This window comes from Aphelocoma coerulescens, chromosome 4A, assembly GCF_041296385.1.
Source record: "Aphelocoma coerulescens isolate FSJ_1873_10779 chromosome 4A, UR_Acoe_1.0, whole genome shotgun sequence".
Lineage (NCBI taxonomy): Eukaryota > Metazoa > Chordata > Aves > Passeriformes > Corvidae > Aphelocoma > Aphelocoma coerulescens.
Genome location: NC_091018.1, coordinates 12342579 through 12368314, shown reverse-complemented (window position 1 = coordinate 12368314; position 25736 = coordinate 12342579). Strand labels below are relative to the sequence as shown.

Sequence of the window (25736 nt, the reverse complement as noted above, 5' to 3'; positions counted from 1 at the left end):
TACATAACTGTGGGCTTATGTGACCACTGGTTTACCTGAAGTGTGTCAGCCCTTCCTCTTCTCTCGAGTGTGTTCTGATCCATTTGTCATTTGGAGGTTTTATGAAGTGTGGCAGGGAAGAGCTGAATCTCTTGCATCACATCTGTTATGGGTCAGAGGCAAATAAAACCACCACCCAGGAACATGCTGCTAATGGGGAGGTAATATATAACACAATAAAATACTTAGCTTTTCTTTCTCCATTCTTGGATAAATCTACACCAATTTCTAATACTAACATTGCTTTAAGAGGCTGTAAAATTTTTCTTCAGTCATATCCACTGCAACTATGATTATGGTCTGTTCCATCTGCAAGGATATTTTCAGGTATATTTAGTTTTAAGCATGTGTGTAGATTTTGCTGAATAACCAGATTGCTTGCACATAAAGATGAAAGAACAGACTTAAAGTTGTGAAGCCTATCCTCCTCAATGCCAAAAAAATGGCATTTCAGGCTGGTTACTCCATAAATTAATGTTTGAGACTGTGTACAAATACCTTGCTCAATGATTTAATTAATAAATAATTGGGTTCTTCATAAAACACTAAGAGGTGGCTAAGAGGTGTTTTGGTTTTCTTCTTTTTAATTACAGTGTTGTATTTTAATTATATATTGAATTTTCTCTTTTTTTCTTGGAAAAGGGTTTGGCTCTTCTCTTTCCAAAAAAGTACACCTTAGCACATGGGCTAAGGAACTACTCAAGGTCTGTATTTGTAATCTTAAAAATGTCTTTTCCTTCCATGTAGGAAAGTCTATGGTAGATATTTAGTGTCAGAAATCTGTGACAGGATAACATATTCTAAAAAGAGAATATAAGGGTATTTTGCAGTGTAAATCACATTATTGATTTTTTGTAGGAATATGCTTTTGATTTCTCTTTGTATTCAGGGGCAAGTATTTATTTGATAAACACTTCCTGAGAATATCCAGCTTCCTATTACTAAAAGTGCTACATAGAATTACTGCAAACGAGGCAGGTGAGAGGTGCCAACTTTGCTTTGTTTACTTTCCTCACTGACAAGTGTTTCTGTGTACAGATAATGTAGAACATTGAGACTGTTTCCCTTAAGGGCACGACTTTTCAAACACAAACAGGGTAAAGAAAACATTCTAAGAAACAGAAAATGGCTTGGGTTTGCCTCCCTAAATTGCTAGGGGAGACTCCAGGCAGTTTGTGGTACCTGAAATAGCTTTTATTCTTTCTGCTTCTACTTGACAACGTTTGAAGCTGGTGATGTCTCTTTAAATCTGCTGTCGCTTCTGCTGCCTGGGAACAGATGTGCTTCTCCTTATTTCTTGTGTTTGCCCTGCTATCAACTGGGATGAAGAAGATAGGCAGGCAAAAGTAATTAGTTTGTAATATTTCACATTTTTCTTACAGATGGAGGAAAGACAATTCCAAATTAAAGCAGCTTTTCTTCTGCAAGAAAAACAGATATTTGCTTGTATCACTTCAAATTTGTATTAGACTGTATTTTATTGTTGAGAAGTGTCATGTTGCTACACTGAATAGTGCAACACGGGCTGACCTACTTCAATGTTGAAACGCTGATTCACCTGTCAACATTTTTGAGCAAATGGAAATATTTGTTCTTGTCTTCAAATGGAAGTACAAAACAGAGCAGACGTTTGCAGGCATGAGTAAATCTCAGTGGACCAAGGTTACGATATATATTGTAAACTCCTAATTTCATCAAGATTATTTTTTATTTAAAGATGGTAGACCAGAAAGCTGTGATCAATAACATAAAAATTCATGACCATGTTGGAGTAAGTCACATTAGTAGTTAGTATCTACTGCCTGTATTTCATGAGAATATTTGAAACGTTCCATTATAAAGGTTAATATTTAGTATAAAGATATTCTGAAACTTCTGCATGTAATCGTTAATAACAGAAAAAGCAGTTCAGCTCCTGAGCTAGAGGGCACATCTTTAAGTAGCCTATAAAAGGAGACAACATGTCCAAGCATTTGTTATGTAGGTGTCTTTTCAGAGCATTCAATTTCTCTACTGAAAGAAGTCCCCAAATTTTTATTAGCCATCTGTTTATAGTAGGTGTGTACTTGGGGTTTTTTTCCATTTCACTGTAATTATTACTCTGGCAACAAGAACAAGTTGAAATTGTGGCTTGTCTCCTGGACGTTCTGCTTTCATTACATATGGTTCTCTCCATTAAAACACAGACCAGTTGCTCAAGCCACCTTAAGGGGAAAGCACTCAGCATGCTGCTCCCAAAATTAGGCATGCAGGCACATTAACAGGAGCAGTAATTGCATGCATTATTTGCTGGCGGTAGCACTGACTGTGTACATAAATTTTCAAATTATTGTACTGGCTGCAACTCATTGCTAGTGAGCATCCACTGCCACCTCCTTTCCTACAAAATGAAATATCCTTTGTAGGTAACTATTTATGTTTATACTTAGGGTTTATAATGACTAATGACAAATGTTTTCATGTTTGCTGTTCTGAATTGCATGCCATATGTGTTGGCCTGACCTTTGAATGAACAACGTGATGGGTACTGCTTAGAAAATATGGAACTGAGTGGATTATGTATAGATTTTATACAGCAAAGGAAAAATGGAGGAGGGGAATCCACTTAGTTCCTGAGGAGCAGAATCAGTTCTAGACACAAAGCCATTCTAAGAAATATTTTGATTACGTCTGATCACAGTAGGATTTTTCCTGTTGCTGCTGTCCTTTTTTTCTGAGACCCATATGCCCATGAATGGAGGGTTGGGGGCTGCTTTCCTCTTCTGATTAAGGAATTAAGAGGCAGTTCTGCCAAAGCTACTCTTGCAGCTGACTGGTACTCAGAGGGCCATTCTAAGGGTGTTCCTGTGCAGGAAATGAAGCTGTGCCCTGTGCTGTGCCTAGAACCTTAACTACAAATGGAGAAGAATATTCATGTTGCACAAAGGTACTGAGATATGAATGATCTCAGCCTTATAAATAGGCACCTCTGGGATTGTGTCTTGATGAGAGAGAACTTTTAGAAATTCCTCTCTTCAGTTTTATCCCATCTTAATGAATGCTGATCTACTCAAGGTCATGAAGGACAAGACAGTCCTCAATTCTTTCATGTGTATGTACAGAACTTCCTCAGCTTTTTAAAGCAAATAGAAGTTGGTTCTTTAACAAAGAATGGAAGAAGGAAACTCAGAATTAATTGCTGAAAAATTGTTTCTTCTGTTTCAGCCCTATTTTTAGATACTGCTCAAGAATGCTTGTGAGATTTTTCTGTCGCTCATCTCAGCTACTCGCCACTGAGTTAATTATTATCCATTTAAAATTCTGTGTAGTTCAAATAATTTCCATCTCTGTTCCTCTCCCTTTCCTTCTTTTTCCCTAACACTTAGAATATTTATATTTCTATGGCTTTCAGATACTTAAGTTGTGGTATCAAGCATGTACTCTCAATTATCTGTCAGAATTAATGAGCAAGTTTACCCACAAGTGTCTCATTTTTCACTGTGTACAAAATAAGCAGGAAGGGCATATTTTAGAATCTATAGGCTGCTGTAGGTATAACATTATTTTGATGTATGGCACAGCCTCCTTAATGAGATCGTTGCAGGAGTGTTTTGCATGTGGTAGATGTGTAAGATGCAGATGATTTTTGTAGCTGACAGCAGCCATCACACTCACTCATACAACGTTTGTGCTGTAAATTTTCTCTAAGCAGCAGACACATCAGCAGTATCTCTTGCATATCTAAATATTATATTGTGCACATTTTCACCTGTATTCAAGCAGTGCTATGGCCTAGTTTGTTTTATCCTTGGGAAGCAATATTTTAATGCTTGTGTTTTCCTGTTTTCCATACAGTAACATTGAGAAAAATGTATTATTTCCTTGCAAATAAAAGATTGTTGCCAAAGATGAAACATTTACAGTATTGTTGATGTAAACATGCAGGTCTATTCCTGATTTATAGTTTAGATTGGGCCTGGGCTGGGCAAATGCCCTGGAGCCCTGCTGTATTCAGAACAGCAGCGTGGGCTGAAATAAACTTGAAGAACCTGGGCTTTTTTCACCTAGCCCTTGGTGCTTTTTGAAAATCAGTCTTTTTAAGAAGTTACAACTTGAGCATTCAGCATCTCATTATTATTATTATTATTATTATTATTACATAAAATCTTGGGCTTGAGCTTGATGGACCCATTATCACTCTTTGCTCAGACAGACTTCAATTTGAATAGTGTCTCCTCCACAGTATCATTATAGGATTTAGGTTTTTTACATGGATCCTCTCTGTTGTTTGCTTTTATTTCTCTTAAAATAGGTGAACTGAACTGAAGCATGACTTTTTGAACAAAAGATAAACCAATTTCTTTTTGCTGTTAAACAAAATTATTGTGTTCAGCTTTAGGGTGTGTATCATACAGTCAGAGGAGCACCAAAAGATAGTAACAGGTATTTGCTGTGTAATGCAATTACATATCTCTTCTATAAGGTCCCACAAAATTTATTTCATGGTACTTTCAGGGGAATTTCATCTTGTCTCAGAAAACTCATAACCTTCAAACAACCATGAAAACAGTGGGATATTGTTCAATGCTCTCTGACATTGCTGTCAGCTCCAAAAAAAGCTTAAAAATTTTTTTGGATTTCTGGTTTACTCCTTCCTCATCCCCACCTTGCCCATCCTTGTAAAGCTGATATATGATTGGCCTTTGGTGTCAAAATATACCTGAGGTTTGAATGCTACTCTTGATTTAGAAGGTTTGTACACAGGAAAAATAGGTGTGACTCTAGCTGTACACTGTCAATAATTCCCTTTGAATGCATTTGAGAATTCCTTCAAACACAATGCTTTTTAAGCCTAATAATACATTGCAAGGTATAGTTCCTAAATTTCTGTTAGGACGATGTTTCTACCACTCTCTTCTATTAGGAGTCATGTAAAGCACTTTATTTCTCAGAAGTCAAGCTCTATGTTTAATGTTTTCTTTAATAGACTGCCCCAATCTCACAGCTTTTTAGTGTCTAATGAAATATAACTGTGTAGTGAAACTGATTAAGTTGAAAATAGCGTTTTTTTGTAATGAGGAAGGAGCATAAAAATGATTTGGGATGAAGATACTGATTAGATTTTAAAGGCAAAATCTAAATAATGAGATCTGCCAAATTGATAAGTGATGTCTCGATGCAATTTTAATGAACACAAGCCCTTTTCTGAGCTAAAGGAATGTTAGATTAATAGTAAGTTATTTTCAGGATTTAAGGATTTTGTTTACCTTGGAGAGTACATTAGTTATAGAGGTGACACCTGCATATTTTGTAGACTGGTCTTACCTTTTCCAGCAATTAAATGATGGCCTTAGGAAGCTGAGTGATAAAACACTTAACTTCTGGGAGGTGAGGATTTTGCTCTGAAGCTTCATATTAATAGAAGTTGTTGGGGAATATATAGAAAATGAAGGTAATATGATGAAGGAAGGACTCTGAGAATTGTTAAAGAAAAACCTGCAAACAGAAAGAAAAGTGGACTTTCCTGACATAGCACAGGTTGAACAACCAGTCTAAATTGGAGGCTATTTTCATATTTCTCCTTAAGTTTAGTTCTTGTACTTTTGTGTTCTTTATCAAGCCATGTACATGATTAAACAGTGAGGTTAACCTGAAAGTTGCTCTGTTTGGGGAATTCAGTGTTATCATGACAGCTTCCTCCTTCAAGGAGGATGGTAATCCTGCTGCACAGTGTCAGCAAACACAGCTCTGGAGTCATCCTGGAACTCGGTTGCCACAGCAACGTGGTCCCTACTACAAGCAAAGGAAGCAAAACACATGGGAGAAATATTGTGCTACTCCAAGAAATCTCAAGATTTCCAGAACAATAACACTTCAAATTCCAATTTCCCACCTCAGAAATGTTAATCAAGGTGTTTACTGTATGTATTGGGAAATCATGAAAGTTAATGTGAAAATAAGACCCCTTTCCTGGTGAGCTACCAAAGATATGAATGAAGATTTACTAGCTTAAAGCTAGGAAGTTGAAAACTGAATTGTTTATGCCTCAGTCTGGATAGTTTTCTATCCTATGGACAAAACACTTAAGAATACACTTGACATTTTCTGTATCAGAAGTTACTGAGAATTCCTCCTTTGAGTTACTTGTGGACATAGGGCACATTTTTTTCTCTCACTGCAGTGAACCTACATCTGTGTCTATAAAAAAGTAGTGCTAGCCAGATTATCCTTCTGTTGTGTTTTGAAAGATATTTTAACCTTGAAAAAAACAAACCTTATTGTGAAAATAAGTATTTCCTATAGAAAATAAATTCTTTTTATAATTTGCAAGAAATTTTCAGGTGTTGGGATTTCAAGTTGTTTTGTTTCAATGAATTTTTTTTTTCTGGAAAGAAACCTGGGAGTACCAGATAGAGCTGATTTCTGATAAATTAGAGATATATATATATATATTTTTTTTAATAAGGCATTATTAAGCTTAAAAACAAAAAAGTGATTGGCCTTTAAATGCATAGAGACTGTTGCTTTTACATATAAATACAGACAGACTGGAACCAGGAACTGGGTTTGCTAATGGGGGTCCAGGGCAGGAGCTCTGAGTCATGTTTGAATGTTACTTTTCAACTGTAGATCCCTGAACTGCTGCCAGGGTGCTGCAACCGTGGTATCAGGTGGCTTCCAATTTGTGTATAGGCCTCTGCTGAGTATGGGATAGCCTTAGCATAATAAAAATTAGTTATTAATAAATACACCTATTTTAAATTTAAAATATGCTATTAATAAATACACTTATTTTAAAATAGGATATTGACACAAGGGGCATGTTCTTGACAAGTAGGGGACAAACTTTCATACACTCTGATCCAAGGTACAAATTATGCAGGAGAAATAGTCATGCTGGTAGAAGGCTTAGGAGAACTTGGAGGCAAACAGCTGCTGTCCTCGATTACTTCTCTAGGAATTTCATCTTCTCATGGTCAGCAAGTCTGATCTCCTTCCATAAAACATTTTACTTTCTGACTGAGAGCAGGTGATGAAATTGAGGTATATAATTAAATTTAAGAAAAATGTAACTGCTACCACTCTAATCAGAGAGAATCCGTACTTGGCAAATTTATAACATATTTTGAATTAGGTTATCTAATGTAAGTTTCAATCTATTTTTGAGCACAGCTCTTTAAACACAGCATTTCTAATGGTGGATGTAAAGACAGTGTTGGTCATTTTTGTGGTGGAGTTAAGCTCATTGAATTGGGTTTCCTCCCACATGATCCATGAGAATGTTTCATAATAGGTGCAAAACCATTTTCTCTTACCACAAGCAAAAGTATTTCAGATTTTATGTTAAAATGACTTCCCAAATGTTCATGTTAAAACTGCCATTCCATTATTTTTTTAATGGAAAAGTAAGAGCCAAATCAGCAGTGATTAATTTAATTCCATCATTTTTTGATGTTGTTTTCAAAACTGTAAATAGTCCATATAACTGATTATAGCATAGCAAAGAATATACCACTTCTGAACACCATGGAATATTATAATTTTTAAATTTGGTGAAAAATTCAAGAATATTTTCAAATTTGATTTGAAAAGAAAAATGGTAAAAACTTGATCAAAATCTTCTGACCAAAATCATTCTATGATTTTTGGGCACCTCTGGCCTAGCTTTTTGTAAGAGGTGATGATGATGGATTTCCTTGGCTGGGGCAAAAGCAATTTTTATTCCATATTTGATGATGGATTTCCTTGGCTGGGGCAAAAGCAATTTTTATTCCATATTTTGTGACCTCTTAGCACCTGTAATGGAAGCAAGACCACAGGAACTACTCAAACAAGAGTCAGGTTTAGGTCACTAAAAGCAAATGTGGTGCAAGAGTCATTCAGTTTTTATTTTCTTTTAATAATCTCTGGTTTTGCCTAAAGATTTGCCCAACAGTCTCAGTAGGGAACAGTCTTGATCTGAGACCTGTAGTTTTTTCTATACGGCTTTATGAAAGTGTATGCAGGAGCAGTCACACAAATATTATTTCAGTGAATAAATTTTTTTATTATTCAATAGCAAGAAGACAGGTATCACTTGGTAAAACAGGCAAGCGATACTCTTGTCTTCCTGAGACTGACTGAAATTAAGGAGAGGAAAAGCCAATTCATACACCTGATGTTTTCTAGTTGTTAGCAGGAGAACACATGCTACAACTTGACATCTTAGTGAAAGCCTTGATTTTTTTTTTTTTGCCTACCAAATGAGCTCATCTAAGTTCTGATGACCGAAATAGACACTTCTCACATTCTGTTTATTGAATTCATTTTCCCTACATTGTCTGTGGATGCTTTCTGGTGTAGATGAACCCATATTCTATTTTTTCACCAAAATGGGAAACTGAAATAAAGCATTCAGAATGCTTATCTGGTTGGTTTTTTCCCCTGATCCTTAGTATGATGGTTGTTAGATGAAGTAATGAATGTTCTGTCTACTTGAAATCAGTGCTAGCTTTAAGACAATATTCTTTGCAATGTTTTTCAGCTGTTCTGAATATATTTATTTCTCACAGCATGAAAAATAAGAGTATTCTAATGCATATGAAAAAAATAATGCAATGGTGCAAATGGAAACAAAGCTTCATTTTTCTTCCTGTGTAGAAGAGAATTGCAAAGTAGCCTTATTCACAGTTCCCAGGCAAGCATTATGTGTTAATAACTACCTTTATTCATTTTTCAATATCTTGCAGCCTAGTTAATCTGTGTTGTATAAACACATTAATGCAAGAGAATCCCTTTTCAGACAATATCTTGACCTTCAAAATTTGTGTAAACTGATGTTTCTGAAGCCCAATTTCAAATCTAGTAATTAATGGGCGCAGTCCTTGTTATCCTGAAGCAGGGAAGAGGACTTTGATGTTGCAGCTGGACTGGTGCACATCACATGGAGTTCTAGTAGGTTTAGCCTGGTAGAACACAGAACTGATTATTTTTCTTCTTGGCATTTTCTTAGTGGAAAAAAATAATTCTGCTATAGAATTTTTCTTTATAGTGTGTATTGCTTTTCTACAGTTTCTCTGTTGTTCCTAAATATTTGCTATATTTCACTGTTCATAAAAGCAAGTAGTTTTAATATGGGGGGCTATCCAGGAGTGGAGGCTACTGCAGAGTCTGGAGGGTCACAAATATCATTAATACTTCGATTAAGCAATATTTTTAAATGTTGAAGTCATTGTATTAGAACACTGACTTGCATTTACTTTAAAATGACTGCTTTGAATACATCTGCTATATTTGGAGCCCTGTTGTAAGTCCAATTTATTTTTCAGATTTGAATAAAATTCTCTTCATCTGTCATCTTATTTACAGCAGAATAGCCTCGCCACAGTCTTCAGCTGAGCTTGCAGGACATGGAGAGAGGCTTCACTGAGTCTTCACAAAGGAGAGAATTTTCAAATTAATGATTAGGTGAGTTTAAAAGAAGCAACTGCAGCAAGATTTTGCTATGAATCTCCTGGTCTCAGGTATGGTATCAGATTAAAGTCTGGGGAAAATGTAGGCAAAAAAACAACAGTAAATTATTAGAGCTAAGAATTTAATCAATAGTGTGTTCCTTGTAGACTGGTTTGTACAGAACTCACATTTTTAAAAGTAACTTCTGAATAAAATTTTATATGCAGATTATGCGTATGCATACAAGTCATTGTGAGCAAAGACTACCTACTCAAAATATGTTGTGAGAAAACTGGTTTGGTCTCATAGGTCAACAAGTAAGTTTTTCTACACCAAAGGAATGACTTCTTTCAGAACCAAATTTATAATACCAGCAAAATGATTAACTAAAGATTTACTTTCCGGGTATATTTTAGCAATGCTGTAGAGTTCCTCTAAACTGACTTCTGATCTAGAAATGTATTAAAAATTAAGCTGAGCAGTGTGAAGACAAACTGATAATTAGATTCAGGAGTTTAGCTGAACATTCAAAGAAGCATTTCTTTACTTGTAGTGTTTGGAAGTAATCTCAATATTCATTGCTGATAAAGTACAAATATTTTGGGTTTATTCTAAATTCCAAATAGGAAAGGTGCCACAAAAGGATTGGTTTTCGAGTCACTGTAATTTCCACAGCTGACCTTTGTTCCAGCCATTTTAATAATATCATATGGACGTCTAGGCACTGTCCATTTCTCCTTGGGAGAGAATTCTCCACAAGTTAGATGCTCTTCTTTCTGTCTGTACACCTCTGCAATCTATTTTGGACTGGGACAGCCCTCTGTCATGAGAATAATAGTTTGTGCTGGGCGAATGGACTGAGGTTTCTGTTTTACAAGAAAAAATAAACATACTGTAAACATATACATTACTTTCCCTGGAAAGGTCATCAGTGCCACAGAATGCAGCTGGAAATCTCAGTAAATTCACTTAATGGTGCAGCCACAAAATTTTAGATTGTTTCCCAGTTCCAAGAGTTTATCCTTGGATAAAAGAAATATTTGCAGTCCTTTTCATATATTTGGGGGGGGGGGAAGTGTTTGAGTTTTAGTTAATTTCGGTTTAGAACAGATAAAATTTTACTGGGAAAAAAAAGACATAGCAAAATAAAAGAAGACATAATGAAATGAAACTAGTACTGCAGAGAAGTGGGCTCTAGATTTAATTTTAGAAGGGAAGGAATTTGCTTCAGGAGAGAATTGAGTATGACCATAATTCCTGTCAATTCTGTAACTTCTTCAAGAGTGAGTATAAGGTTGCAATAACAGACCTCAAATTACAGGGAGTACTTCAGTCAATAAAAAAAGTCAGATTATGGTGAAATTGCAGACAATTATGCTCCATATTGACTTCAGTTTTATTTGTTTTCGCTGCACAGTTCATCTTTCCCTCCTTTAGCTTCTTTTTCTACACTCTCTTTGCTTAAAGTGTGTTTACAAGGGTGGATTTTGGGTTAATAGAGTGACAGAAATAAAAGGATGTCTCATTCACTGGCTAACGTGTAGTGCCTGAAGCCATATCTAATTTTACATAACTTATATGAAGCTGTGGCTGCCTTGTCCCTCACCATTGAAACCCAAGCCATGCTGTACCTCTGGTTTGATTTAGATGTTGCTTTTTCCTGTTTCAAGTGTGCGTTAATGACGGTAGATGAGTGAGCACTGCACACGTCCAGCGAGTGGGGCAGCAGCAACAAAAAGAAAAATAAATTGTCATTGCTTCAGAACCAATTCTAGATAAATGCTGCTTCACTGCTTAATTTTCTGTGTCCTCTTAATCAGTAATGTTGACAAATATTAAGTAATTTTTATTCTTCTTTTCCTGTATTGCTTCTTTTCACTTAACAAGAAGATGACTTTTCAAGGTAAAATTAATTTTCTTAACGTTGGTGCCCAAAGTATGAAAAAAAGGAGGTTCCAAGAAAGACATCAGCCTAACACTGCTGATGGAGATGCTTTGTCCTATCTTCTGGCAGCCTGTGATGTGGCAGACCTATGAGGATGTTCATGACTTTCTCAATGAAGTTGTTCACAGTAGCAGAAAGGCAGACAAGTGTGTGTGTACATCAGTTTCAGAGAATTTTCAGAGAATTCAGTACAGAATTCAAAAGGTGTAAAAGACTAACTCAGCTGCTTTGGTGCTGACTACACAATGTAGAAACTATTCTGTTGTCTTGGCAAGCACCAGTTTAACTGTGGCCTTTTCTGTTCTCCTTTCCTTGCCAAATGTTCATTTTTTGTTGAGTTACATGCTCATGTGCTAAGCTCCACCAGGCAAAGACTGATTTTATTTAGAGAAAAGATTGTGTGTTTGCATAGAACGTGTCAACAGGAAAGCTGAATTCTAAAGAGCAATAAAGGCCTCACAGTTGTCACCATGAAGATCAAGGGCAAGCATAAATATAGGACCTGGAACACACCCTGATAGAAAAGGAGGTAAGACTTGAAATAACAGAAGGTGGCACTGAATTCTGGGGTGATAAATATGACAGCTGCTATACTCCTAAGGCCAGGATGAAAACATGTATAAAATCGGTATGATTCAATGGAGAAGTGTATATACGGATAGGTTTATCAAACAATATTTTTATATGCAATGCTATTTAAATAATTTGCTTTGCAGTAAAACCAGTAGAAGTAAAGAAGTTGGACTCTGTTTTATAAAATTTCATATATTTAGTAACTTAGGTTCAAGCATCCTGTCCCGTTATCTTCCTCATAAATGGTATCTAGACTTTTCATTTATGAGCATATTGGAAATAGTACAGACAAAAGGATCAATCACAGTGTTGTTTTGCTGTGATCAATAGAAGACCTCTGTGACAGTAAGCTGGGAAAAGGCTTTTGGAACAGCTTATTTGTCTAAAGAGTAAAATGCTTGCATGGCTGTGCTAACTGTAGAGAATACAATTCAGCCCTTCTTTGCCCATAAGGAGCAGACTGCTGCAGCCCTCTGCTCTGACCCTCGGCTGTTTACTTCCCCGTTAGAGTCCCACGCTTCGACAGAACGCACACAATGTGCAGGTATCAATTTCCAGGACAGGCACCATCTCTGGTTCATTTAGTGAATAGCATTATTGAGATCCCAGTTCTGACTAAGCCCTTTGACTGTAGCTCTTCTGTCTGTTTATTATAAGCAGTGAAAGCTAAAGTAACAACATGATAAAACAATCAGAAGCCTCCCCAAATAGGGAAATAGATAATTCTACTAATATATTTTAAATCTGCTAAGAGAAATAGAACCAGCTATTTTAGTGTTGCTTTGGGGTCTACATTAGACCCACTAGTTATGTTTTGAGGGGTGCCTACACAAACTATATGTCTTTATGTGTGTGTACACATACACTGATTTTAATATGAGGAAAAACCTGTCAGGTTTGGAAAATACCACCTTACACTTCAGGTCAATTTATGGAACATCTGGTTTATCAACAGATGCAATTTTAACAGCAGGTTTATACCATAGTATTCAAGAGACTGGCAAATTTGGGAAATTGCAGAATAATAATAATTACTCTAATTATAACAACAGGGATATTTCAAAAAAATGTTTTGGTTTTTTTTTTTTTCCTAAGAAACAGCTGCACCTGGAGCTTTACTTACCAAATAAAAATTTCTCTCTTTATTTTCAAACAGTTTTCAATTTTCTGTAGTACTGTGTATTTTTAATTAACTCTCTGAATTGTGATTATTTTTCCTGAAGTTCAAGCAGTGAAGGTCCAATGTAATCATAATGACGACTTTGCTCACTCAAGAGCTGTTTATAAGGTACAAGTAATTTTTTTTTATCTAGTAAAGCAACACTGATTGACTAACAGATGCCTAAAGCTAGAAGTTCTTCATGCCTTTTTGCATTTTTAGTGAGGGCTTTTGTTGTTAGGAAGAAAATAACAAGATTAGGACCATGTTAAATTGTTACAACAAGGCCTGAAAAACAGTCCTTAAAACCAAAATTCTATTGTACACCTCTTCCAAATCCCAATTTAATTTGACGTTTTTCTTCAGGAGGAAATTGCCATTTGCCAAACACCTGAGTTATGAAGCATAAGAACTCTCACATTGTCTTCAGCACTTTGTGAATTTTGCCTTTCAGTGCATTTGTTTTCTTAGCAAAATTATGCTTTAGGAGAAGTTATGTTATAGGTACATCTAATGACAACTTTGTAAAGAGCAAGTTCATTAATTTCAAACACACAGAATAGATTTTTAAATTAGGTAGCAACAGGACAGACACACAAATTTAAATTAGGACTTACACAGTCCAGTCCAGACATAATTTTTCCTGGCAATTTGTGAATGCTGGACTTTATTGTACCAGTTCTTTAGAATTATGTCTCCCAGAAGTTGAGTAAAAAATATTCTAAAAAATATTGCTCACATTTTCTTCTTTTACTTTAAGTGTTCTGTAAAAATGCTATCACTGAGCAATTGCTCTAGAACTCCTTCACTGTTCACTTACTGAGGGAAGTAGGACTTTAATATAAAGTTGATCAAGTCAGTAACTTGTACTAAATAAGCCACATGGCTTTAGTCCATGTATGGAGTGGAATATGTTCCAGATAACACCAGGAGAAGCTACTATTCAGTGATTTCATACAACATATGTAGGCGTAGATTAGAGATACGCTTTCTTTAACACTATCATATTATGACAACTTAATTTCCTGCTGAGTATGAATAATTTTACTGTGAAATAATTTATCACCAATATTAATTCAGATGTTCTCAAATCAGTTGGCTACATTATTTAAATCCCACAGATTTTTACTTTTTTAAAGTCAAAGTACTCTCATTAATATAATATTCTTTTAGAATAAGTGCCATGTTCCCTACTTTTAGAAATAAAACAGTTCACAGTCAAAATGAATCTTTATTGCCAAATTTACTAGGAAATTTTAAAAAAGATAATCATTCTGTCAGTAACTGTGTAGTCAAGAGGCAGAAGATCATGAAGTGGATCTAAAGCTTCCATTTCCTTAAAAATAATTCTCTGACCCCAATCTAGAATCCAGAGCTAACCCCCCCCCCCCCCCCAAAAAAAAAAAAAAAAAAAAATCAAACTTTTTCATGTATAATTTTGGCTGTATCACGCTATAATACTCACTGCATTGAGACTTTCAGCCCTAATTGTCCTTAAGGAGCATTGTGAAGTTTAATTATTTTTGTTTTGGAAAATAATTTAAATACAACAGTGATGAGCACTCTAGAAAAACACACAGCAAAATTAATTATGACATCTACAGCTCACAATTTGAATTTTGTAGAGTAAATATCAGAGTGTGCATCTACTCATTATCCTGCTAGTGCCTGTGTTTGTTAAACCACAGAGCTTCATCCATAAATAAATGAGGGCAGTGTTAATGCCAGTAAAGGAATGCTAATTCTGTCCCCTCTAATCTTTTACCTGCACTTAGCTTTTTGTTTAAGGGAAAAACACAAATTAATGCCAATGAAGGCAACCCAGCACCAGAAAGGTAGAGTACATTCCTGAACCAATTATCAGGAGGATTTGAATGTAAAATTTAAGCTCCTGTTAGCAATGCCATAAATTCTTCTTGCGCTGCAAAATTCTGACATAACCATCTGTTTTCAAATTGTTTGGAGTCCTCATCTAATGTTAAATGAGTTGATATGAGAGCAGTATCCGTTTCCTTCCTTACCTGTATTTGTAACTCCAGAACAGTTATCTCACTGCCATGTATTTCTAACCTGTTGATCTTCTGATTGCATGATGGTTTTGGCTGCATTTTGAGCTTTGTACAAGAAGACATTCTCAGGAGGAGGAATGTTAATGGACTTAGCTGGAGCTCCTTCAAGCAGCTGCTCACTTTGATCTTTAAAGTGAATCATCACAGCTCAGAGACGATCAGCGAACAAGGCTTAGAGAGGTTTGACTGATCTAAGCACAGCCTGCATGGTAATGAGCTCCTTGTTGGGATTACCTGGAACTTTGTGCTGCTTACAAAGTTAAGAAAACATTTTGGCATCTCAGGTGTTTGTGTTTAGCTCCCAAAGTTATTTTTTTGCTTTTGCTGTTGCTTTGCTATTGCTTTGAAGATTCCAGTCTTTAAACATTACAATTTCATTGTCTATTACCCTACTGTTCCTACAGGCTTGTTGTATTGGGGTGTGCATTGCATAGCCAGAGGCCTTTGGGTGATAAATATTTGAATTGCAGCTCATTTCTCATTATATATTCCATTACTTTTATGTCATCCCTAACATGACTTTGATGCAAAATTTGTGATGTTTTTGTTCAGGACTTTTAGTATACCAGTTATTGAATATGCTGTTGTAAAATCAGTGGAGGGAAGTTGGAAATGTTACTACAAACAATTGAATAGCCATTGCCTGGAGCCTAAAATCAAGAATCTAAATGTTCAGTGATATGATGAACAGAATGAATTATAATTCATAGACTGTGGAGGGGAGATTTTTTCCTATTCTGAACTAGGCTGAATGTTTTTGGCCTCTTTAAAAAAATACCATTAAACCAAAGTTGAAGGATGTTATCAGCACTTTTTAGCAATACATAGCATTTAAATGCCACAAATGATTTTTTTTTTACATATTTATTTTAGTTTACTAATCATGCAATGGGAGATGAGGAGAAATATATAACTCAGTATTTACTGAGTTACATTCACCCATTGCTCAAAATGTTCAGCTTCAGTTATTATTTTTGGATCCTCACAGCCAACAGTTGCTTATGCTGTGAAGTTGTCTTAGCTGATCAGCACACAGATGGATGACCAAAGTTGTCCTGCATTTCTCTTTATCATAGCATAACCCTTTTCAGTAAAGAGAATAGGCTGTTGGATAGATCATCAAATTCTCAACATTAGGATAAGCAAACCTAAATCCATTAAGTGCAATTATGTGAATGTCTTGAATTAAAAACAAAACAAAAAAAACCAAACCAAACAAAAACAACCAAAAAAACCAGACAAAAAACCCCAAAAAAAGAAAACCCAAACCCCCTAACAACCCAACCCCCCCCCACACACTCTGTTAACTGTTTTACAGATTTTAGTTCTAGGTCATGGATAGCAGTTCAAAACAGGACTGCAAAAACCAAAATGCATTTGATAGGATTTTAAAGACCTTTTACAGAAGGTGTAGCTCAATCTTCAAACACACTTTTATTTTGTGAGACTGTAGCCTTTGTTTTCTCTTCCTAGAACTGGAAGACAGATAAATGTTTTGAGTACAGTTCATGAAGAAAGAAGAAAACCCCACAGCATTTTTGTAAACAGGAACTTCAAATTTGCTAGGAATTATTATTAAAAACTCTTGAATTCATTGTAGTTAGTAGCATAGGTGAACTGAGATGCAGTTTTCCTATTTTTCTTCTATTTTTTTACAACACATTTCAGGCTTTTATGACACGTTTCTTGCAGTTCAAACTAGCTGTAAGACTGGAGGATAAATCATTTTGAATGCAGGAAAAAAACCCACCTTTTATTATAATGTATGGCATAAAATCTCTGTTCTAACTCTCACTGAAGTTTTCCTGTCTGTCCCAGGAGACTGCATTGCTCAGTTTACAGAACAGTGAACCAGCATTTGAGGCTGGGTTTATGTACAGCTTTCTCTGCTATTTATTCCTGCTCTGCAGAACAGATTATTAATCTTCCTTTCCCTTATAAAGGACTTTTGAACCTACTGATAACTGTGAAATTATTAATATGCATATTATTACTTCCTTCTCATTTGAAATTCTTTTTGTCACCAGAATGGAAATCTATTCTCTAAAATGAACATGCTTGTTTCTAGAAATGTCTTTTAAAACTCAGAGCTAAGGAAAATTGCTGAAGATGGACAGAGTGCCTGGTTAGCATTTGCACACTCTGAATTAGTCCTGCTGAGAGAGGATTTTGAAATTGTTATTTTTGGGATTTTGCCACTGCAATGCTTTATGGAACATGGTGACATTCTGGCTAGTGGCATCCTCTCTGTGGAGCCCATGGAAATGTTCACAACAGGTGAATAAGGCCCCGTCTGCTTCGGCATCCCAGCTCAGACATGGGTAACAATGAATGCGTATGAGAAGATGACGCCTGTGGTAATTCTGATGGATGATTTCATGGCTTCTGAGGAAAAAGGACTACTTGAGTCCAGGATAGGCTTTTTGGTTTTAAGAGCCTGTAAGATTTTTATTTTATTAATGCTTTCCAAAGTTTGTGAATTCATGCCGGTTTATAGCATTCATTATATATCTTTTGTCAGGGAGATCCACAGTCCATCTTTGCATTAAGTGAAGAGCTGCCTGCCTGATTTCGATTTGAAACTCCACCTGTGAATTTGTATTTGAGGGTTTCTTGTTATTGCAATGGAAGAGACAGCTAACCGATTTTCCTTTCACCTTTTTCATGCCTGTCATGGTTTTTAGTTGGCTCTTGTTTGATGTTTTTCTAGTTTGGGAGTGCTAGTCTGTGCATCTTCTTTCTGTGGAAGTAACTTGGTTATCTTTAATAATTTTTGTCAAGGTCTATTTCAAATTCTACTAAAATGCTTTTTCTCAGATGAAAAGACCAGCATTCCACATAACAATCACGATGTGGACACAATGCAAACTTTACCCAGTAGTATTACGTTTTCTGAGATTTTCCTATGATTATAATTCTGAAGCTACTGAACTGATATGTTCATAAGGCTATGATTTTAACCTAAGATCTCTTTTGTCTCTGGCAGCAGCTGTCTCAGAATCAATTCCTGGGTACATAAAGTGAAAACTGTTTGGGGTATTTTTGTTTGTTTGTTTGTTTGTTTTGCCAAGTTCATTACTTTACATTTGTTTGGTTTGAATGTCATCTGCCATTTTATCTTCAATCACTCAGTGCCACAGAGTCTTTCTGCTACTTTTTTTTTTCAGTCCACTATTTGTTTTCCTCCACTGAAAAACTTGTCTTCAGTAGCAAACTTAATCTCCTTTCCATTCTCTTTTCCTGATCATTCCTGAATGTGTTGAGCAGCTGAGGCCTTAGCAAAGATCCCTGTGGGATTCCACTTGTACCTTCCCTTCTCTGAGAAAATGGACTATTTACTGCAGCTTTTTCTTTCTGATCTTTCAGTTAGTTATCCCTGTGAGGACCTTCCCTCTTACATTACGTCAGCTTAATTTAAGACCCCTTAGTGATTGGACCTAGTTGAATACTTCATGGAAATCAGAGCTGGCTGTGTTAACCATCTCTCCCCTGTACTCATTCTGTTTATTTAGTTTATTTTCAGTGATTTTTCTCAGAAAATTCTGGGGGATTGTGGTGTGAGACTATTAAAAACAAAAAGAAGTCATGTGGATTCTATTTTGAAGTAAGATCATTGATTGATAAAGTGGGCAGACCAACAGCCTATTTAAGTGCAAGTTTGCTTAGTTCCTCTTGAAAAAAAAGTTATTTACGTTCTCTACAAGAAAGCTATTTTTATTCAGGAGACATGCTACCTGTGCTTGATATTGTTTCAGTAAGCACCTTCTGAAAACAGACTATTTATAGGACTTGCTGGGGATAATGAGAAATGGTAGATGAGAGTCTTTTGTGAATTCAGCCACATTTGACTCTTGTAACACCTCAGTACTGATCGTACCACCTTGGTATTCAGCCAAATGATGTCAATTCACACTGTTTGGAAGCAGAAAAAAAATGTACATTTTGGGTCTTGGCACATAAACTGTTTGTAGCCACAAGCCAAAGAAAAAATTGACCAGTACTATTTGCAGTACAGATCAAACCCTAATACTTTGAAGATCAGGGGATTAAGAGTGGTGTGACACTTGCCATTTCGAAGTACAAAGAAAATGATATCTGCAATCTTTTAAAAGTGTTCTTAAGACAAAGTTGTTGTGTGTAGAGCAACAGAATTTGCTACTACATTTTCTGATAACTTGTAAAGTAGTAGAAGTTGCTGAACTTCACTCTCTAGTGTTTGAAATATCTGTCACGAGTAAGTTCCATCTTCTGAAACTGAGTCATTATGCCTTGAAAAACTGTGGGGACTTTTTGATAAGACACCTAACAAGCATAAGATCCTTCTTATATTTATTTTAAGGATAAAGGACCAAAAGCCTGGTATTTTGAAAAAAAAAAATGCAGTCTGCTGCTGCATGTGTACAGAGAATAATCTGTGTTGGTAATTTGGTAAGGCTCACAAAGAAATACAGCAGGTCTGGCTGTGCTGTGTTTGTGTAACTCTTTTAACAAGTGATAACACAGATGAGCATCATTGCTGAAATGCAAATTTTTTGAGCTTACGTGAAATTTGCTGTTTTGCTCAGGGTTCCTTCTACCTTCTTTTAACACTGGTTTATTGAATCAAATGTAATGCCACTTTTCAGCTTTGATCATGATAAGTTTTATCCTACAATTCCTCAAACTTTCAAAAATAGCTTGTGTTTTCTACAGAGAATGGAAGAGTAATAAAAACAAGCCCGTGCTACTATCTAATCTAGAAATCCCTATCATAAGCATTAGGACTTTAGCAAAAGTAAACCCTAAAATAATTCTTTTTTCATTGTGTAAAGAAACAAAAGTACTTCTAAAAAAACTATGAAATTATTGTATTCTCCACGTAAAATTTTCATAATCTAAAGAATTCTAAAAACTTAGTAAACAAAACAGTGTACTCTAAGGAGATTTCTGCTTCAATTACATTTGTGTCTTTCATAATGGATTATTATTAGAAGAAAAAGATTCAAATTCAAGAGAAAGTAAATATTTTATATACAATTGTATGTGCAAAGTTTATTTCTAATCATCTTTAGCATTACAGAAAAAGCCAACTCTAATTCTTCTCAAGGGGTAGTGATGCCTTTTCCTGGTCTTAAAATCAAGAATCAAACATGGTTAGAAGGGAAAAAGGGGTTTTACCTCAGATTTATTTCAATGATCCTTAGGTGCACACGTCCAGGTGGAATGCACCGAAATGCACCCCGCAGTGCACACTCACAATAGGTTGAGTATAACATTATAGGTCCTACTAATTAGCATATCTATCAAAAATTCCCCAATGAGAGGCTTGAATGAGCCCTCCCCTCCCCAAGGAACCTTCCCCTGGATGGTTCTATCTTAGTTTACAGAATGTGTTCTGGAGAGGACCTTGGGGGCACTGGTCCCTAACTACGAGGCTTCTAAAACGTTTGTCTCCTAGCTTGACAAAAAAAGTCTAAGAATGTAGGCTAAAAAACACTAAGAATACAAAAAGCTATAAAAAGGTATATAAAGGGGTATAAAAGAAAAGATAAAAAAATCATCATGGCATCAGTAGCATAGAAAACAGAAGCAATTTAGAAAACTTGACCTCTCTGTCCTTATTCTGGGGGACAAAAGAGATTAAATACAGGACTTATTCCTCCTGTGAAAACCATAAACTAGGGTGTTTAAGTTGTGCTTATGTCTATTTGAGTAATCAGAAAAATTTTCTAAGTGCAATTACAGAACAAAAGATCTTGAACTGGGACTTAATATCAGTTTGGCAAGCTTGAGACCTCCCACTAGCTGAATTGATCTTAATTTATATATAAATTGATTTTTCTCTCCTGTTTTTGCTGTTTTGATATGTTCAAATATTATACTGCTTTTTTTCATTATTAATGCTAAGTCTGAAAGAGGAGCAATGAATCGTCTGAATTAGGATGACCTTAAAAGGTATGGAATTATAAGGTAAAGGAGATAATTGCTGAGGACCAACTGTGGCAGCAATGTGTGAGAACAAAAACTACCACACTAGGAAATCTTCTCCTGAAAGCAGAGTTTTGTTTGGCTCTCTCTAAACCAGCTGCCACTCGCTCTGCCAGGCACCACTGGGGTTCAGCACGTGCCGATCACCTGAGCCTTTCCCACTGCTCACAGGCAGCTCATCACCCACATCCTTGGCATGAATGATGCTCCTTGCAGCTTGGGCAACGCTGTCCACGTTATTAATTGTTGTCTTCCCTGATGGGGGAGATGTTCAGATTTTTGCCAGGAGAAAAAAGGAGGCGAATGGGACTTCATGCCTCTCAGTCTCCAGATAGGTGTTTATTAATTCTTATCTAAGGAGTACAAACCACTGGCATGGCTTAGACATAGCACAGAGCAGAGAATGCAGCAAGAAGACAACTTATCAAGATTTCACAGCCTTTTTAAAGGTAAATTACCCAATGAAAGCTTAAAATGAAAGATATTTTCACTTTTTTACCAGTGTCCAACAAGTTCCTAAATCACGTAGACAGGAACTGCGGAATTCTGTATCCAATCACCCCCAAACTACTTCTACTGCAGAATATGGAGTAGTAGTAGTAGAAGAAGAAGGTTTGGAGAACAACAAAAATCCTCCATTTTGATGTTTTTTGCTTTTATCTATTTACTATGCAAATAGACCTAAAAACTCTAAATTTTTCACCCTGTGATAATCTCAAATAGTATTCTATCACCTAATTCCCACCATTTTAGAGTCAAATTCTTCCCAGAGGCTAGGCAAATTTTCCTATGGACAAAGGCTAAAAACAGTACTGTTCAGGGGGATAAAACCCTTCAAAACAGGCAGAGAAATATTCTCTGCATTCTGGGTTCCCACACTTGGGCATGTCCAATCAAATTGTAACAGCACTGTTTGGACTGTGCTGTGGAAGTGTCCTCTGTGTAGGATGCCTCTGAATGTTTGTAAAGAACTCACAGTGGCAGAACAAGAGTTAAAATGAGTACAAATAACAGACCAATACCGTGTCTGGCTCTTTGGCTGGTATTAAATGGGGGTTTTGTATCCCTAAGAGTGCTGAAAGCACTGAGACAATTTCTACCCACTAATAACCCCAGTCCTACAGTTGTAGATTCTGGGCCAGTACAGGGGGAGTGGGCCACAGAAAGCAGCCAGGCTTCTCTGCTCCTGTGACAGCTTCACCCCTTGAACCTGTCAGAGACAACATTGCAGCCACAAGGACAAGTGCTCTGACTCAGGGTGGGTTTTCTTTAATTATTATGCAGGGTGGGAGCACTGTTGTAGCACATATCTGGTTTGTAAGAGTCTTTTTAGGATTCTGCTCTCATTATTATACTTCCCTCCAAATGAGAACTGATGCTTGAAAGCCTAATAAACTAGAACAGTTAGAAAAATAAAGTACCGTTGCCAAGCATATCAGGCTGAATACTGATTAACTCCATTTATATCAGAGATGCTGCTCACATGTACGTTGGTGTGATGTAAAATAGAATTTAAAGAATGGGAGAAATGAATAGTAAGAGTGATAGTCACCCAAAGAGAGAATGGACTGACACTTTCAGCATAGATATTTTTAGCCTTCAAATTCAGGGATGTGTCTCTCTGCCAAGAGAGCATATCTGATACATGAATGTTGAGTCTTTCTCAGTATCAGATAAACTGCATTGCATGTGTGCAGCAGAGCCATCACTGCCAATAGTACTTTGAATCCTGGCTGATTTGGGTGCTTCTGCTCCCTTATTTCAGGCAGTGGTTTTCATTCATATAAAGGATTGTATTGAGAAGAACAAGTATATATTTTTTCTTCTTCCAATCCCAGTGACATGTAGGGTTAATAAAACCTTTGTATGCAGGAAGATTCACCAGTATTGTAAAAAGCTGATGTATGCATTTGGAGAGGCAGATATTATAGCAGCTGTAGAGATACAATATCTTATTGAGTGTTAAAGGAAATGTCTCTTGTCTGGCCCTAGGAATGACACAGGGATGAGTCTGGCTGTCCTGACACCAGAGATCAATCACGTTACATTAGTTTGCTGTATTTGACAATTGCTACTTTATATTTCTTGGAGGTGATACAAACTCAACAGAAGAGAATTATCAAGCCTGGCAGCACACAGATTAGACACATGAACTGTTTTGGATATGTGTCTTTCCTAGATCGATTACTATTGTATTTTAAGGCAGTTCACATAATTTGTTGCACCAAATATGAAAATCAGCCTCTAGGTTCTTATAGCATGAAGGATCTAAATTCTAATGACAGAACCCATTGAGGCAATATTTGAACACTGCTTTAGAAGCTCAAAGTAATTCTGAAACCTCAGTGCCTTTCTTTAAATGTCTTTATGACATAAACTTTCCATTCTCAAACTCCAAATTGATAAAGCTGTAAAATAAAAAGCTGTTGCTGTTCTTGGGAATGGTATGAATTCAGAGATGTTTTCATAGTATAGTTCAAATTTAAAGGTTGGGCTGATCATTTATTTAGTGTATGTTACTGCAGCCTTGATTAGAGTGGTAAAATGCTACTTACCCAGTTTAGTATCTGTCATGTAGGAACTCCTCTTCAAACATGGCTGCAGAGACTGGGTCTCCTTCGTGCAGCCATAAAGTTCTGGAAAATATGTAGAGCAAGAAGAGAGAATTACCTCACCGGGCATTAAAGACCTTGCAACAATAAAACCAGCCATAATCACTAATTTTTCTTTCATGAAAGCTCTTATAGGAATAGCATTTTCTAGATATTTCCCAATGTAAGAGATATTAATTATTCATAAATTAATTATTAAGAAATGCTTTTAAATTATAACTCTCAGCAATCTACCTTGAAGACTGTACTTGATAGTGCAGTGAATACCTATGAAATGCAGAATAATCTTTTACAAAACTGTGAGATTTGTTATTTTTTAAAATGTAAAATACTCTGGAATGCAATTATAAGATGAGATATAGCTAAATGTAATTGGGAAACAATAAATAAAGTTGAAATTGCAAGAAAGTTTGTTAAGAATAAAAAGCAAAAGCACTTTGTGAATAATTTTAATGAAACTGCACATTTATATTTGAGATATTTTTACTTTCACTGTTTCTACCTGTGCGCTGGATATTTAAATCATCAAAAAGGAAGCTGGAAATGCTTACCTCTTTCACAAAAAGTAATGCAGTTACCTGTTTAACCCTGAAGGAAGATAAATTAAAAGTCATATTCAAAAGTCAAGCCTGTACAGCACGTTGAATATCTTATATGAAGGAGATGGGGGAAAAAAGAGAAAAAGAAAAGTTGTGTAGGTGCTTTGAATCGTTGTTTAATCTCCTCTACTGTATGTTTAGGAGTTAACAAATGCTTTGTTTTTAGAACGATTTTATTTTCCCCTCCTAACTAATAATCTTGAATTCTGTCTTTTTTTTGAATTCTGCCTTTCTTCAACAGTAGAGAATAATGAGGATCCAATGAGGATGTTGAGAGTTTTCCTTTAGAAAACTCTTCACAGCTTATGGAGCACATGTGGGTTTTTTAACAGTGGAAAGGATCAGAGAAATTGGATTTGAGGTGTTTAATTAAGTCTGTTCGCAGACAAATGGTCTTGATGAGTGACAGGTTGGCATGGTTAAGTCCACCAGGAAAAACAGCAATTAGAATAAACCTGTGGACTCTGCATCCCAATCTTTTCAAGGTCAAGCCACAGAACTAATTTAGAAAAGAACTAACATGATGTTGACAGAGAATCAATAATGAAAGGCACCACAGGATATTTCCCTAATGCAAAGTTGCCTTAACTCCACCCCCCAATTCAAGATTTGTTCACAATTTATTCAGTTTTTGTAGTGTTTTATGAATATAAATATATATTATGAGTTTTTTTACCCTTCCCCCCTTTCATAAAAATGCTGAAAATAAAATTAGTCATGGATTTTAAAACTGTTTAGTGAAATCAGTCAATTTTATATAACCTAAATATTTTAAAGAAATTTGAGTTCCATTTGAGTTGATGACAAATACTTTCGCTGACAACATTTAGGATAGAAACAAGATAATATAAGGCAATGTAACTTAAATGCTCATGTCTTTAGAACTAAGGCCAACATTTGCATTTGAATATCCATTGAGAAGAATGAATCCACTTCATACCTGACTGCTAAGTTCTGCTGTTCTGTTAGGTATCATTTTTATTTTACTTACTATCTAAGCAGTTCCAGTTTTTGTTTCTTTTTTTGGCATACTTCTTGTTTCTGTACATTTATTCAAGCAGGAATTGATGTTAAATTGAAATTCAATATGTTATCCACATAAAGGAAAAATACATTGTCCATTTATTTTTTTGCATATGAAAGCACAGATGTTTTCCTGAAGAGATGTTGGCAAAAACATAATTCATGGTAGAGATTTAGCAAAATATTGCACAGGTAGGCTAAACATAGGTGGATCTCAAAAGAGCTTCAGGCTTGCAACTGCAGGACACCTTCCTCTAAGAATATAATGCATTTCCACTTTCCTTCCATAAAAGTGGTCATTCACTCTCCTACTCTCCAGTTCCTACTCTGCCAACTGCC

The 25736-nt window shown here is 35.9% G+C and overlaps 1 long non-coding RNA gene across 1 annotated transcript in view; it reads left to right on the top strand.

Annotated features, from left to right (window-relative positions):
- Positions 1-25736, top strand: part of LOC138110447 (uncharacterized) — a 283040-nt gene that overhangs the window by 36283 nt on the left and 221021 nt on the right. Inside the window, exon 2 of the long non-coding RNA XR_011150931.1 lies at positions 9367-9465. This is a non-coding gene — a long non-coding RNA (uncharacterized lncRNA). The remainder of the gene's footprint in view (positions 1-9366; positions 9466-25736) is intronic.